General features: G+C 40.5%; 1 non-coding gene across 1 annotated transcript; it reads left to right on the top strand.

The window, feature by feature from the left end:
• Positions 1 to 2,283: 2,283 nt before the first annotated feature.
• LOC133758928 (U6 spliceosomal RNA) lies at positions 2,284 to 2,388 on the top strand. The gene has a single exon (XR_009865834.1). It is a non-coding gene; the product is annotated as a U6 spliceosomal RNA (small nuclear RNA).
• The last annotated feature ends 11,096 nt before the right edge of the window (positions 2,389 to 13,484 follow it).

Raw genomic sequence — 13,484 nt, 5'->3', positions numbered from 1 at the left:
TTAGCTCATTTGTCAAAGAGTAGTTGGGTGTAGATGTGCAAATTGGTTTCTGGGATTTCTTTTCTGGTCCATTGGTCTACATATTTTTTTTTTTTGTGCCAGTACCAGGCTGTTTGGATTATAACTGCCCTGCAGTATTTCTTGAAATCTTGTATTGTGAGGCCTGCAAGTTTGCTTTGTTGTTTAAGATTACTTTAGATGTTCTGAGTCTCTAGTGTTTCCATATGAATTTGAATGCAGTTTCTTTTAGATCTAAGAAGAATGACATTGGTGGTTTGTTTGGAATAGCATTGAAACTATAAATTGTTTTGTGTAATATGGACATTTTGATGACATTGATTCTCCCGATCCATGGACATGGAAGATCCTTCAATTTTTGTGTCTTCTTTTATTTCTTTCTATAATTTTTCATAGTTTCCATTGTAGAGATCTTTCACCTTCTTGGCCAAGTTTATTCCAAGGCATTTAAAATTTTTGTAGCTATTGTGAATGGTACTGATCTTATAAATTCTTTCTCAGTCATGTCTGTGTATACAAAGGTTGTTGATTATTGTGTGTTGATTTTATATCCTACAAATTTACCAAACACTCTCATCATTCCAGCAGTCTCTTAGTGGAATCTTTTGGTTTCCCTAAATGTCATTTCATCATGTCATCTGCAAACAGGATTAATTTGACTTCTTCCTTTCTACTTTGTATCCATTTGATTTCTTTTACTTGCCTAATGGCACTAGCTAAAACTTCTTGAACTGTATTTAATAGCAAGGGTGAAAGCAGGCATACTTGTCTGGTTTCAGATCTTAATGGAAATATATGATGCTGGCTGTGGGTTTACCATATATTGCCAGGATTGCGTTGAGACCCACGTATATGGTTTTATCATATATTACCTGAGATTGTGTTGTTAAAGGCTTTTATTATGTAAGGGTGTTATATTTTATTAAGTGCTTTCTCTGCACCTATTGAGATAATCACATGGTTTTTATTTTCAATTTGTTAATGTGATGTATCACATTTATTGATTTGCATATGTTGAACCATTCCTGCTTACCAGAGATAAATCCGATGTGGTCCAGGTGAATGATCTTTCTGATATGTTGTTGGATTTGATTAGCTAGTATTTTGTTCAGGATTTTTACATCTATGTTCATCAGTGTTATTGGTCTATAGTTCTCTCTCTTCGTTATATCTTTTTTTTTGGTTTTGGAATTAAGGTGATACTAGCCACATAGGAGGAGTTTGGGAGGATTCCCTCCCTTTCAATTGTTTTTAATAGTTTGAGAAGGACTGAAATTAGTTCTTCTCTAAAAGTTTGATAGAATTCAGCAACAAAACTATCCAAGCCTGGGCTTTTCTTTGTTGGGAGGCTCTTTATTACTGTTTCCATCTTTGTCTTGGTTGTTGGCATATTTAGGTTTTCCAAGTCTTCACGGCTCACTTTTAACTGTTAGAGTATGTGTCCAGGAATCTGTTCATTTCTTCTCAATCTTCCGCTTTGTTGGAAAACAGCTGTTTATAGTAAGTCATGGTGATTACTCTTGTTTCTCTGCTATCCATTGTAACACCTCCTTCTTCATCTCTGATTTTATTAATTCTGGTCGTCCTTTTTTTTTTTTTTTTTTTTTTTTTGGTTAGTTGGGCTATTGATGTATCAATTTTGCTGAATTTTTCAAAAAATCAGCTCTTCACTGATCTTTTGTATCTTTTTATCTCAATTTTGTTTTTTTCTTCTCTAATTTTAATTGTTTCTTTCCTCCTACTAATTTTGGGTTTGGTTTGTTCTTGTTTTTCTAGGTCCTTCAAGACATTGTTAGATCATTTGATGCCTTTCAAATGTCTTGATGTAGGCACTTATTAATATAAACTTCCCTCTTAGCACTAATTTTGCTGTAACCCATAGGTTTTTTTTGACAGACAGAGTTAGACAGTGAGAGAGAGAGACAGAGAAAAAGGTCTTCCTTCCATTGGTTCACCCCCCAAATGGCCACTACAGCTGGTGCACTGCACTGATCCGAAGCCAGGAGCCAGGTGCTTCCTCCTGGTCTCCCATGCGAGTAACCCATAGGTTTTGACATGTTGTATTGTCATCTTCATTCATTTCCAGTAATTTTTTAATTTCCCTTTTGATTTCTTCTATGGCCCAGTATTCATTCAGGAGTACGTTGTTCAGTCTCTATGTATTTGCATATTTTCTGGAGTTTCTTAAGTTGTTAATTTCCAACTTAATCTCTTTGTGTTCAGAAAAGATACATGGTATGATTTCAATTTTTAAAAATTGGTTGAGTGCTCGCTTCGGCAGCACATATACTAAAATTGGAACGATACAGAGATTAGCATGGTCCCCTGCGCAAGGATGACATGCAAATTCGTGAAGCATTCCATATTTTAAAAAAAATTGGTTGAGATTGTTTCATGGTCTAGCATATGGTCTGTTTTAGAGAAAGTTTTATGCACTGTTGAAAAGAATGTATATTCTTCAGCTGTGGAGTGAAATGTTTTGGAGTGTAGATTAGTTCTGTTATTTCTTTGTTGATTTTTTGTCTAGGTGATCTGTCCATTGATGAGAGTGGGGTGTTGAAGTCCTCCATTATTATTGTATTGGAGTCTATGTCTCCCTTTAGATCCATTGTTGTTGCTTTTACATGTCAGGCACCCTGGTGTTGGGTTTGTATACATTTACTGTAGTCACATCTTCCTGTTGAATTGATCCGTTAATCATTACATAATGCACTTCTTGTCTCTTTTAACAGTTTTTTTGTATTGTCTAATATCAGGATGGCTATTACTGGTTTTTTTTTTTTTTTTTTTTTTTGCTTTCCATCATCATGGAATATCTTTTTCCATCTTTTCACTTAAAGTCTATGTGTATCTTTGTGACATGTGTTCATTTCAAGCAGCAAATAGATGGATCTTGTTTTTTAATCCATTTATCCAGTCTGTCTATTTTAATTGGAGAATTTAGGTTATTTACATTGAAGTTTATTATTGGTAAGTAACAATTTGGCCCTGCCATTTTTCTATAAATATTCCTATTGTTTGCTTTGGATTTCCTTTATATTTTTTAAAGATATATTTATTTATTTGAAAGTCAGAGTTACCAGAGAGAGGAGAGGCAGAGAGAGAAAGGTCTTCCATCCACTGGTTCACTCCCCAGTTGGCTATAATGGCCGGAGCTGTGCTGATCTGAAGCCAGGAGCCAGGAGCTTCTTCTGTGTTTCCCACATGGGTGCAGGGACCCACTTCTACTGTTTCCCCAGGCCTCAGCAGAGAACTGGAATAGAAATGGAGCAGCTGGGACTTGAACCAGTGCCCCATATGGGGTGCGGGGCACTGCAGGCAATGGCTTTATGCACTATGCCACATCACCAGCCCCCTCCTTTGTACTTTTACAAAGATATTTTATACCTTCACATTCTTTCTTAATGAGACTATTTGTCTGTATTTATCTGTGCAGCACATCCTTAAGCATCATTTATATGGCTGGGCAAGTGGTGACAATTTCTTTCAATATCTGTTTTCTGAATTCTCAACCTTGTCATTGTAATGTTAGTATAATGGTGGTAAATTACAGTTGCAGTGTTCCTCTTGACAGAGAAATTTTTTTCATATGTCTAAAATATATGGTGACTCTTCTTGCAAATAACCTCATTGTTTTCAACCATCTCAAGCCTACTCTCTAAGACCAAGAGTCTTGGAGCTGGCACTGTGGTGTAGTGAGAGTGAGTGCCAGCATCCTATATGGGTGCTGGTTCAAGTCCTGGCTGCTCCTCTTCCGATCCAGCTCTCTGTTATCACCTGGGAAAGCAGCAGAAGATGATCCAAGTCCCTGGGCCCCTGCACCTGCATGGGACACTTGGAAGAAGTTCCTAGCTCCTGGCTTCACATCAGTCCAGCTCCAGACATTGCAGCCATCTGGGGAGTGAACGAGCTGATGGAAGATCTCTTTCTCTCTCTGCCTCTTCCTCACTAATAAATAAATAAATCTTTAAAAAAAAGACCAAGGATCTTTAAAAGATCAGTAGTTGCAATAAATAATTACATTTGCAACCAATATTCAGCTAGTTATTGGCAATATGCATAGGGCATACAGTAAACACACCTATCAGAGTGTACATCAGCAGCCATCTAGGAAAATTAAATTAAACTGAAACATAAGCTTATTTTGATGTAAAATATTTTGAAACCTGTGCATAGCTTCTTCAAAATATGAACTTTCCAACAACCTCACATACACACTGTACATAGTGTTTCCTTTTTTTTCAAAAATGCATTTTGATTTCTTTTATTTGTTTGAGAGGCAGAGAGAGAGGGACAGAGAAATTTCCAAGGCTGGTGTTCATCTCAAATGCCTGCAACAATGAACGCAGAGCCAGGCCAAAGCTGGGAGCCTTGAGTTCAATCTAGGTCTCACCTATGTGTGGCAGAGACCCAAGGACCTGAGCCATACTTGCTGCCTCCCAGGGTGTGCCTTAGCAGTATGCCAGAATCGTTAGTAAAGGTGAGACCCAACCCCACGCACTGAGACATGGGATGTGAGTGTTTGAAGTGATGTCTTAGCCACTAGGGGAATGCCTGATCTCGCAGTCCATTTTCTGAGTATGAATGCATGCCAATCATACATGTAACTTACTATTTGCATCCTCATTTTGTAGGTTAAATATTGCTACGAGGAGTAGACTGGGATTCATTACACAATAATACTCTACTGGCTAAGATTTCCCATAAGGTGGGGTCAGGAAGAGAGGAAGACAGGAAAGAGGAGCTGGGGGAAGAGAAATTAGAGTAGAGAGGGACCAGAGGCAGCAGGAACTGTGTCTGAAGCTGTTGGCTGACCCTGGACGTGAGTTTGTCTTCCCCTTACCGAATATGAAATCAGGATTGAGCAGTATCTTTCCATCTGTCCTGATGATAATACCTCAAGACTATGTGATTTCTCATACTGTCATACAGGTCATTTTTCCCATAGAAAATATGGAAATAAATTTGAAGCTAAACAGCTGAGCAGTCTTTGTCTGAGGGTGATCCAAGTTTTTCTATTTATGAGAAGCAGAGAGTGTGCTTCAGGTCATCAGGACCGTGGCTCAGCCTCAAGGGAACCCATGCATGTGCTCGCCTGGGGCTCCCAAGGAGAGCAGGAGCTCATGGTGGCCATTGCTGGGTGCAGGGTCTCCGGCGTCTGGACAGTTCCACTGACTAGGTTATCCTAGCGAGCATGCAGCAGCGAGATTTCCACTCTCATCTGCTCCTGGTGGCGTCCATCAACTTGTCCTCTTGCGTCTCCAGCTTGAACACAGCCCTTTTCCTCTTCCTGATTCCCCAGGGAGTCAACATGGTCCTCATTGGCATGGATTCTTGACTTCATGGTGCCATGAAAGCCCCTGGCAAGCCTATGTGTGGCTTTCTTTATGGGCTGCCCATCGCCCCTGTCTGGGCAGCTGTGTTTGGGTTAGATCAGTAGTAAGTACCAGCTGACTCCCTTCCCCTTGGGCCACAGGAATGGCTGCTGTTCTGATGTTGGGCTTTTACCATTACTGAATATTTAAGAGCTGATTCTAGTTACAGATCCGATAGTCCCACCCTTCAGAATCTTAGTATCTAAGCAATGAATTGAATGAAAATAGAGAACAGGCTCAGGAAAAGTAAATCAACATTGAGTTCTCATTGCAACCGTAGTGAATCCTTGAATTTCTGGAAAACATCACATCCATACACTCAGTTGTCTAGTTATTTGTGTCGTACATATTATTTATTTTCTACTGTAGTTCATGTACTCAACAAATAGGGTCCCAACCCTCTTCCAGGTGCCTCCCCTGACTTCTGTGGGACTTAAATGATTGAAGGAAATGGCGGTTAAATCAATGTTCATAGAACTATAAAGGATTTTGTATTGGGAATTAAATTGTTGATGCCTATTTTCATGCATTAAAGGAGAAAGGTTCATGAGAGAGTGTACCCAGGAGTCTCTGATGTGAAGAAACTTGTCCTGAGGCTGGAAAAAGAGACAGAACCAGCCCAAGTGCCCCCTCTCCTGTTGTCTCTTGGTGGTAAGGGGGATGAGCATGGCAGTTTTTAACCTTGACTTTGACCTCACTCCTTCAGTTCTTAAGGCAAAAATAGGTCCAACGTCACACCCAGGTGGGGCACTCTCTTCCCCTCTCACTCTGTAGCACCACAGTGATACTCTCACATTATGGCTCCCTTTGGCTTGCCTGAAACCCTTCTGTAATGGGGAATAAGAAAAGGATTTGCCACCTGGAAGGGAATATTTCTCAGGGGTGATAGGACAGCACAAGCATGAAATTATAGCAACAGCAGCTGAACACGGATCCGTCTGGAAACTTTAAACAGTGCATCTGGCAATGCGCAGGTAATAACTTGCCAGGTTTGACAGAAAAGCTCATAAATATTTCTTAATATTACCAAACAAGCCACCTGTGAGCTTGGAGCCAACACTTATAAATCCAGGGGTCATACTGGCTGGCTGTCCTGAAGTAAACAAAATCAGCTAATCTTTCAAATTGGAAAGTGCCATCAGCGGAGGAGGAAGTCAGAACTCCTGGGAATAAAAGCAGCGTGTCTCAGAGCAGGATGCAGCGGAATTTTACATGTGATTGGCTCTTTGGTAGGATAGCCATGGATCCCTGTTTTTCCTGGAACTCTGCTGGTTCATGTGGGTCACCTGCAGTGTTGTTAAGGGTGCCTCCTTGCACTCTCAAACTTGTCCTTGTCCCAGGTTGGCAGATAAATTAAACAGTCTGCCTAGTTTGAACACACCCATCCTCCAGAGGATTACAAGGTAGAAGCGAGAAAGAACTGAATGGCGGGTTAGATCCCCAACTGTTGTAAAAACAGAGTGAAAAAGCTGTGAGCTCTGCGGAGGGTAGAACTGCCTTGGTGTCTCCTCCGCTATTGCTGGCCCCGTCTGAAGAGTTCAGGAAGCCTTACCATGCAGCGCTCTGGCATGCACAGGTACCAGGGTCACCGCCCAGGGTCTGAGCTCAGCTCAGTGCAGGCACTCCAATGCCCCTTCTGAGAAGGGGTGCTGACTTGCTACCCTGTTCTCACAGCCCAGAAAAGCAAACCCACTGGGAAAGTTAGTGTATGTATTTTAGACACGTGTAAAATCCCATGCAAAGAAAAAAATCAATTACAGCCAATGCTACCCCAAGCCTAATTTTATAAAGTCCAGGAGCACACAAATTGAGAGTTGGGACTAAAATGAAGCAAGATCATGAATTCTGGTAATAATCAGTAATTATTACATCAGTAATAATTTTATAATAACATTGACAAAGAAAAGACTTCTGAACTAACTGAACTTTTTTTTTTGGCAATAAACAATAACTTCTTCCATTATAAACTGATTATTCTTTTCCCTTTTAATGGCCAATCTTCCCTAGGAGCTGAACTCCATTTTTGTCCATCAAACATCTTATTTGATGAAAGTGACTAGCATTTTATACACAATGGAAATCAAGTCATTTACATCTCAAGATGCAATTAGCATAATAAATCACATTAAGTTAATAGGAAAAAGCAGGTGGAAGTACTCAGCACTAAAGTGGCTTGAAAAAATGGCCATGAATTCGGATTAAAGTTGGTTGGTCTGTGAGGAAAGTTAGTGACACTTAAAAATAATTTATTAGAATAGCCTAGAATGGTTACAGATATATCTTGTTTTTTTTCTTAATTACCTCAAAACCATATCATCTGTAATGATTGCATCTTGGCTAAAATCTGCCTAGGTGGGAAGGGGTGAGAAGAAGAATATTAATGCATTATTTATCTTCTTGCCACAGTTAAAAAGACATGTTAATTAAGATCACCTATCTCATTAACACCCCAAGACAATCGTGTAATATCTGAATCTCACAAGTATTTTTTTCTTTCAATTTTGCTTTGAGTGAAAACAACACCGAGTAGTATGTTAAGGTATCCATACTGAAAATGAAAATACGATATATCTGCACAATACTGAATGTCCTCTCAAGGAGGAGCACAAATCAGAGCTCGATAAATGGAAGTCAAACATTTTACTTTCAGCCACTACTCGTATCTGTATTTATTCTTTTTGAGAACATCTTTATCTCCAGCTCTGTAGTTACAGAGCTATGCTGTTTTTATTAGTGATGTAATGAGGTCAGTTTCCCTCCATGCAGCCTTGCCCTGTAACAGTTTGTCAAGGACGTCTTGAGGAATGGACAGTGGCTTTGAGGAGAGAGCGAAACACCCACTGGCTTCTTGAGTTGATAGGGATGAGTAGGTCTTGTCCTGATTGCAAGATCAAAGCAGTGTATGTTTGGTATAGGTGGAGACCAGGGGCCCGAATTCTCATGCCTCCAGAGAGGGTCAGATCTGCAGCGCACACCATTCGGACATGAGCAGTGTAGACAGGTGAGCCCTGGAAGGGCGGTCTCCTGTGTCCGTCTCATCAGGCCCAGCTCCTGTCTCCTTTCACCAGGAGCCCTGTGGCTTATATCAGCGTGCTCCACATTGGTGTGCTGTCCATTGCCTACCCCTTTTCTCTCTTCTTCAGGGAATATTAGGTTCCCGTTTCCAGAGAGCTTGGGGAAGGGATCAATGATAACAATGTACAGAAGATGTTTTGTTAGTTCAATGAATAGAGTCAATTTTTTTGCCATAACATTTATATTTAAGAATTTTTAGTGAACTCGAAAGTGTTCATATTTATTGGGTACCATGTGATGTGCATATATACATGTGTATAGTGTAATGTCCAATCAGAGCAAATGCTTGTATCTCCTCAAACATTTAACATTTTTTCTGGTGAAAACATTCCAAGTCCTATCTTCTAATTTTTTTTTTAAAGAGAGAAACACACATTACATTATCAATAGTCACCTTATTGTGCAGTAAAATCCCAGAGCTTCTTACACTTACCCTGATAGAACTCCCTACCCATCACTGAAACTCTACCCGACTCCCCTCTCTCGCGTCTGGTAAGCACCATTCGACTTTACCTTCTGGGAGATCACCTTTGATTGGACTCCTCCTGTGAGTGGGATCACGTGCCGTTTGTCTTTCTGTGCCTGGCTGAGTGGGATCACGTGCCGTTTGTCTTTCCGTGCTGGGCTGATTTCTCTGACCATAATGGCCTCCATTTCTGTGTGTGTTGTTGCATATGACACGATTTCATTCTTCCCGTGGCCAACTAGTATTTTGTTATGTATACATGCCACCTTTCTTATCCATTCGTCAGCTGATACACATTTCGGTTGTTTCTGTCTCTTGGCTATTGTGAGTAGTGTTGTAATGAACATGGGATGCCTCTTCCGTAGACTGATTTCATTTCCCTTGGATGTGTACCCAGGAGTGGGATTTCTGGATCATATGTGGTTTTCTTTTTAGTTGTTTGAAGAATCTGTGTACTATTTCCTACAGTGGCTATAGTGATTTACAACAGTATGTCAGGGTTCCTTTTTAGGCCACATCCTTGCCAACACTTGTAATCTTTTGTGTCTTTTAAAGCATATTTATTTCAAAGATGGAGGAAGAGATGAAGGGAAGGAAGGAAGGATGGAGGGAGAGAGGGAAAGAGAGAGAGAGAGAGCACTTCCATCTACAGGTTCTCTCCCCAAATGCCCACAATTGCTGATCTGGGTTAGGCTGAAGCCAAGACCCAGGAACACCATCTGGATCTCTCATGAGAGTGGCAGGGACACAAGTACTTAAGCCACCATCTGCTGCTCCAGGGTGTACATTAGCAGGAAGTGAGGTCGGAAGTGGGGGCAGGACTTGAATCCAGGTGGTCCAGTACAGGATGTGGCATCTTAACATCCATGCACCTGCATGCCTCTCTTTTATCTTTTTGATAACAGCCATGTGAACTGGGAAAAGTTGCTATATCACTGTGGTTTTGATTTACAGTTCATTAATCATTAGTGACGTTGAGCACATTTTCATGTACCTGCTGGCTGTTTGTATGGCCTGTTTGAGAAATCTCATTTAAATCTGCCCATTTTTAAAATTGGATTATTATTATTATTATTATTATTATTGCTGTTGAGTTATGTGAGTTCCTAGGATTTTCTGGATATTAGCTTCTTGTCAGATGCATGACTTGCAAATATCTTCTCCAATTCTGTAGTTTGTCTTCTCACTTTGATGATTTACTGTGCAGGAGCTCTTTAAGCTCTTTAATTTGATAATTCTTTTTTTGTTTGTTTGTTTCTTATGGTCTTGCAGTCTGATCCAAAAAATCCTTATGCATTCTCATGTCCTGAAGCACCTCTACTCTATGTTCTCTTCTGGTAGTTTCATAGTTTCGGGTGTTACATTTGAGTCTTTCATGTTTTTTGGGGTTGATTTCTGGACATGGTGATAGATGAGGGTCTAGTTGCCTGCTTCTGCGCATGAATACATAATTCTAACTGCACCATTTGTTGAAAATGAGGAAAATCTTTAGTTGACTTCTTCCAACATTGAGAAAAATGTTTTTTAATTGTATAATCCAAAAATATGTGAAACTACACATTTTGAAGACTGTATTTCTGCTTTGTGCATCTTCTGGTTGTCACTTTTTTTGATTTCCTACCCTGTCTGTTATTGACAAGTAGTCAATTCTGAAAATCATAATCCTTCGTAAGTGTGAATGCTTCCGTGTGTTAGATCAAGGGTGTTCCCCTTGAGACATCAGATAGCATAATTAATTGGAGCTGTGTGCACCTCTCTTCCCAGGTAGAAAGTGTCAGTGATGTTTTTGAAATCTCAGCCGAATCAAGCTACTTGATTTTGTATGATGTTGAGTATTTTGTCTCACGTCAATAGTCAAAGGGTTTCAAATCACGAGAATATAATTCTGAGCCAGTCAGATTTTGCCTTTGGCATCCTTCTTTTTCCTGTTTCTTCTCTGTCTAAGATCTGTTGGTGCCATTATCTCATCTGGCATTCAGCAGATCATCAGACAAGAGCCTCTTGCAGGGATAGGCATTTGCTCTACTGGTCGAGACACCCATACCTCCCAATGGGGTGTCTGGGTTTGGTTCCTGGCTCTGGCTGCTGACGCCAGCTTCCTGCTGGTACAGACCATGGGAGGCAGTGGTGATGGCTCAAGTGCGTGGACCCCTGCCATGCCTGTGGGAGATCTGGATTGTGTTCCCAACTCCTAACTGTGACTCTGGCCCCCATTCCTAGCCCTTGTGGGCATTTTACAGAGTGAAGCAGCAGATGGGAGCTCTCTGTGTCTGTCACATTTTCTGTTTCTCAAATAAATAAAAAATAAAGTAAGAAAAAGGATACTGGCAGTATCTTTCAAGGTTGTTAGAAAAGCTAACTGAAACAAAAGTGTATATCAATTTTATGAAAAAAATCTATAAAATGAATGTCAATTGTTTTTGTACCAGAATAAACTTATCTTTCAATTTCCTCCCAAAATCAGTTTTATGTTCGCCACATAGTGAATATCAGTACATAATTAGTATATAATTATATCAGTATATAATTATCTTATGTGCTCTTTAATCAAACACATCTACCTTGAGTAATTAAAGTGAACTTATTATTATTTTTAAGATTTATTTATTTATTTGGAAGACAGGGCTACAGAGAGGGCAGAGGGAGAAGGAGGGAGACAGAGAAAGAAATCTTCCATCTCTTGGTTCATTCCCTAAATGTCTCCAAAGCCCAGGGTTGGGCCAGCTTGAACACAGGAGGCTGGAACTCTTTCTGGGTCTCCCATGTGGGTGAAGCAGTATAAGCGCGTGGACCATCTTCTGCTGCTTTCCCAGGCACACAAAGCAGGGAGCTGGATCAGAAGTGGAGCAGGTGGGACTTATCATCCAGTACTCGTATGAAGTGTGCAGTCACAGTTGGCAGCAACTTAACCTGTTGTGCCACGATGCTGGCCCCTAAAAGTGCATTTATGTGATGTAATAATGTGTTGAGTGAGTCTTAAATGCCTTGATTTTCCTCCCCTGAAACATAAGAATTCAAACAGCTATTGAGAAAATGAAGACAATGTCAGGAATATACTGTGACAAATAATGTTTTATAAGAATATTGTCTTAGCCTCAGTTTCCCAATGATTCTACGGGAAATGACAGAGGAAGGGCAATTGCTATGGATGAAGGGCTCTGGGGAGCAGTCTGCAAAGTGAGAGGTGATTCTGAGACACCTGCGCTTACTCAAAGGTGTGGCGTTCACGTTGGTGTTCAAATAAAAATGGTGGCTAGCAGGCCTTGTTCAAGACCCCTGGACAGCGGTGCCTTTGTCTTTGAACTCCTCACCCAAGTAGAGTGCTGATCGTCTTACTCTTGAATTTCCAATTAAACAACAATGCACATTTGGGATCACTCTACGAAAAAGGACTCAGTGCCCAATGGAAAACACGTGAAAAATCTGCCTCTACTGTAATTTGTTCTCTTTACACACACAATCAACAACACTTATCTAGAAAATGCTAGATAATTCTGAAGAGTTCCTTGAACAACCATTTTTCTAACCTAGAAATAATGTCCTCCTATGCAAATATATTCATTTATTTCAATCATTTATCTATTTGGAAGCCCCATTGCCATGAATGTTAACACCTTAGCTTTTCTCTAAAGAGCATAGCATCTTCCTAACGCTGGTATTTTATTCAGAATTTGGACGCATTCAGAATACAGAGTTCTTTCCTAAAAAAATAAATTGCCCATTAGGTGCATATTTCATTTCCTTGGCATGAGTTGCCGTGTTCAGCCCTGTTAGACTGTGTTTGACTCACGCCTCTTGATTTATGTCACTTTCTTTCTCCCACCCTGCAAAGCCTTCTTGCCTCCCAGCCTTTCTCGTTCATCTGAGAATAGGAAGGTTTGATGCAGTTGAATTGGCCTCCCTGAAGACAAGGAGTTTGACACAGATTGCAGAAACTTTCCCGTAAAGTTGTAGATCAGATGAAGAGTTGTAAAAAGAAATAGCTGCCTAGAGCATCTCATTTTGCAGTACCTGGAGAGAGAGTTTTTTTGGAAACCATCGCACTGGTAGGTGGAAATACGCTGCCCGGCGTGTTCACCAACAGCACTTTGCAGATGCTGCTCCCATGAATAATTGAAATTGTGTCCCACAGAGTTCATATTATTAGCATGCAATCAAGTGGCAGGGAAATAAATTCACAAACTAACTCTGAACACTTCTAGTAATATTTATCATTTTTATGGCATGTTATATTTTCCAAATGAGGTAATAATGAATTAGTGTCACAGGATGGAGAGGCAAGTTCAGCTCAGTATGTCCATTTTGCAGTTTGAATAACAGAGGACTGGATAAGTGTTTAGCCCAGTGATTGGGTCATTGGTTAAGACTGGCATCCCACATCAGGATTCTTGATGCCTATCTTGGCCGTGGACTCCAACTTCCAGCTGGTGTGGACCCTGGGAGGTGGCAGAGGTGAGTCAACAGGTTGAGTCCCTGCTGCCCGAGTGGGACCCCAGATTGAGTTCTTGGCCCTCGCCTTAGGCTTAGGTCCTAGCTGCTGGCAATCACAG

The sequence above is a fragment of the Lepus europaeus genome, chromosome 4 (assembly GCF_033115175.1).
Source record: "Lepus europaeus isolate LE1 chromosome 4, mLepTim1.pri, whole genome shotgun sequence".
NCBI classification, from domain to species: Eukaryota; Metazoa; Chordata; class Mammalia; order Lagomorpha; family Leporidae; genus Lepus; species Lepus europaeus.
This window is presented reverse-complemented; position numbering and strand designations above follow the sequence as displayed.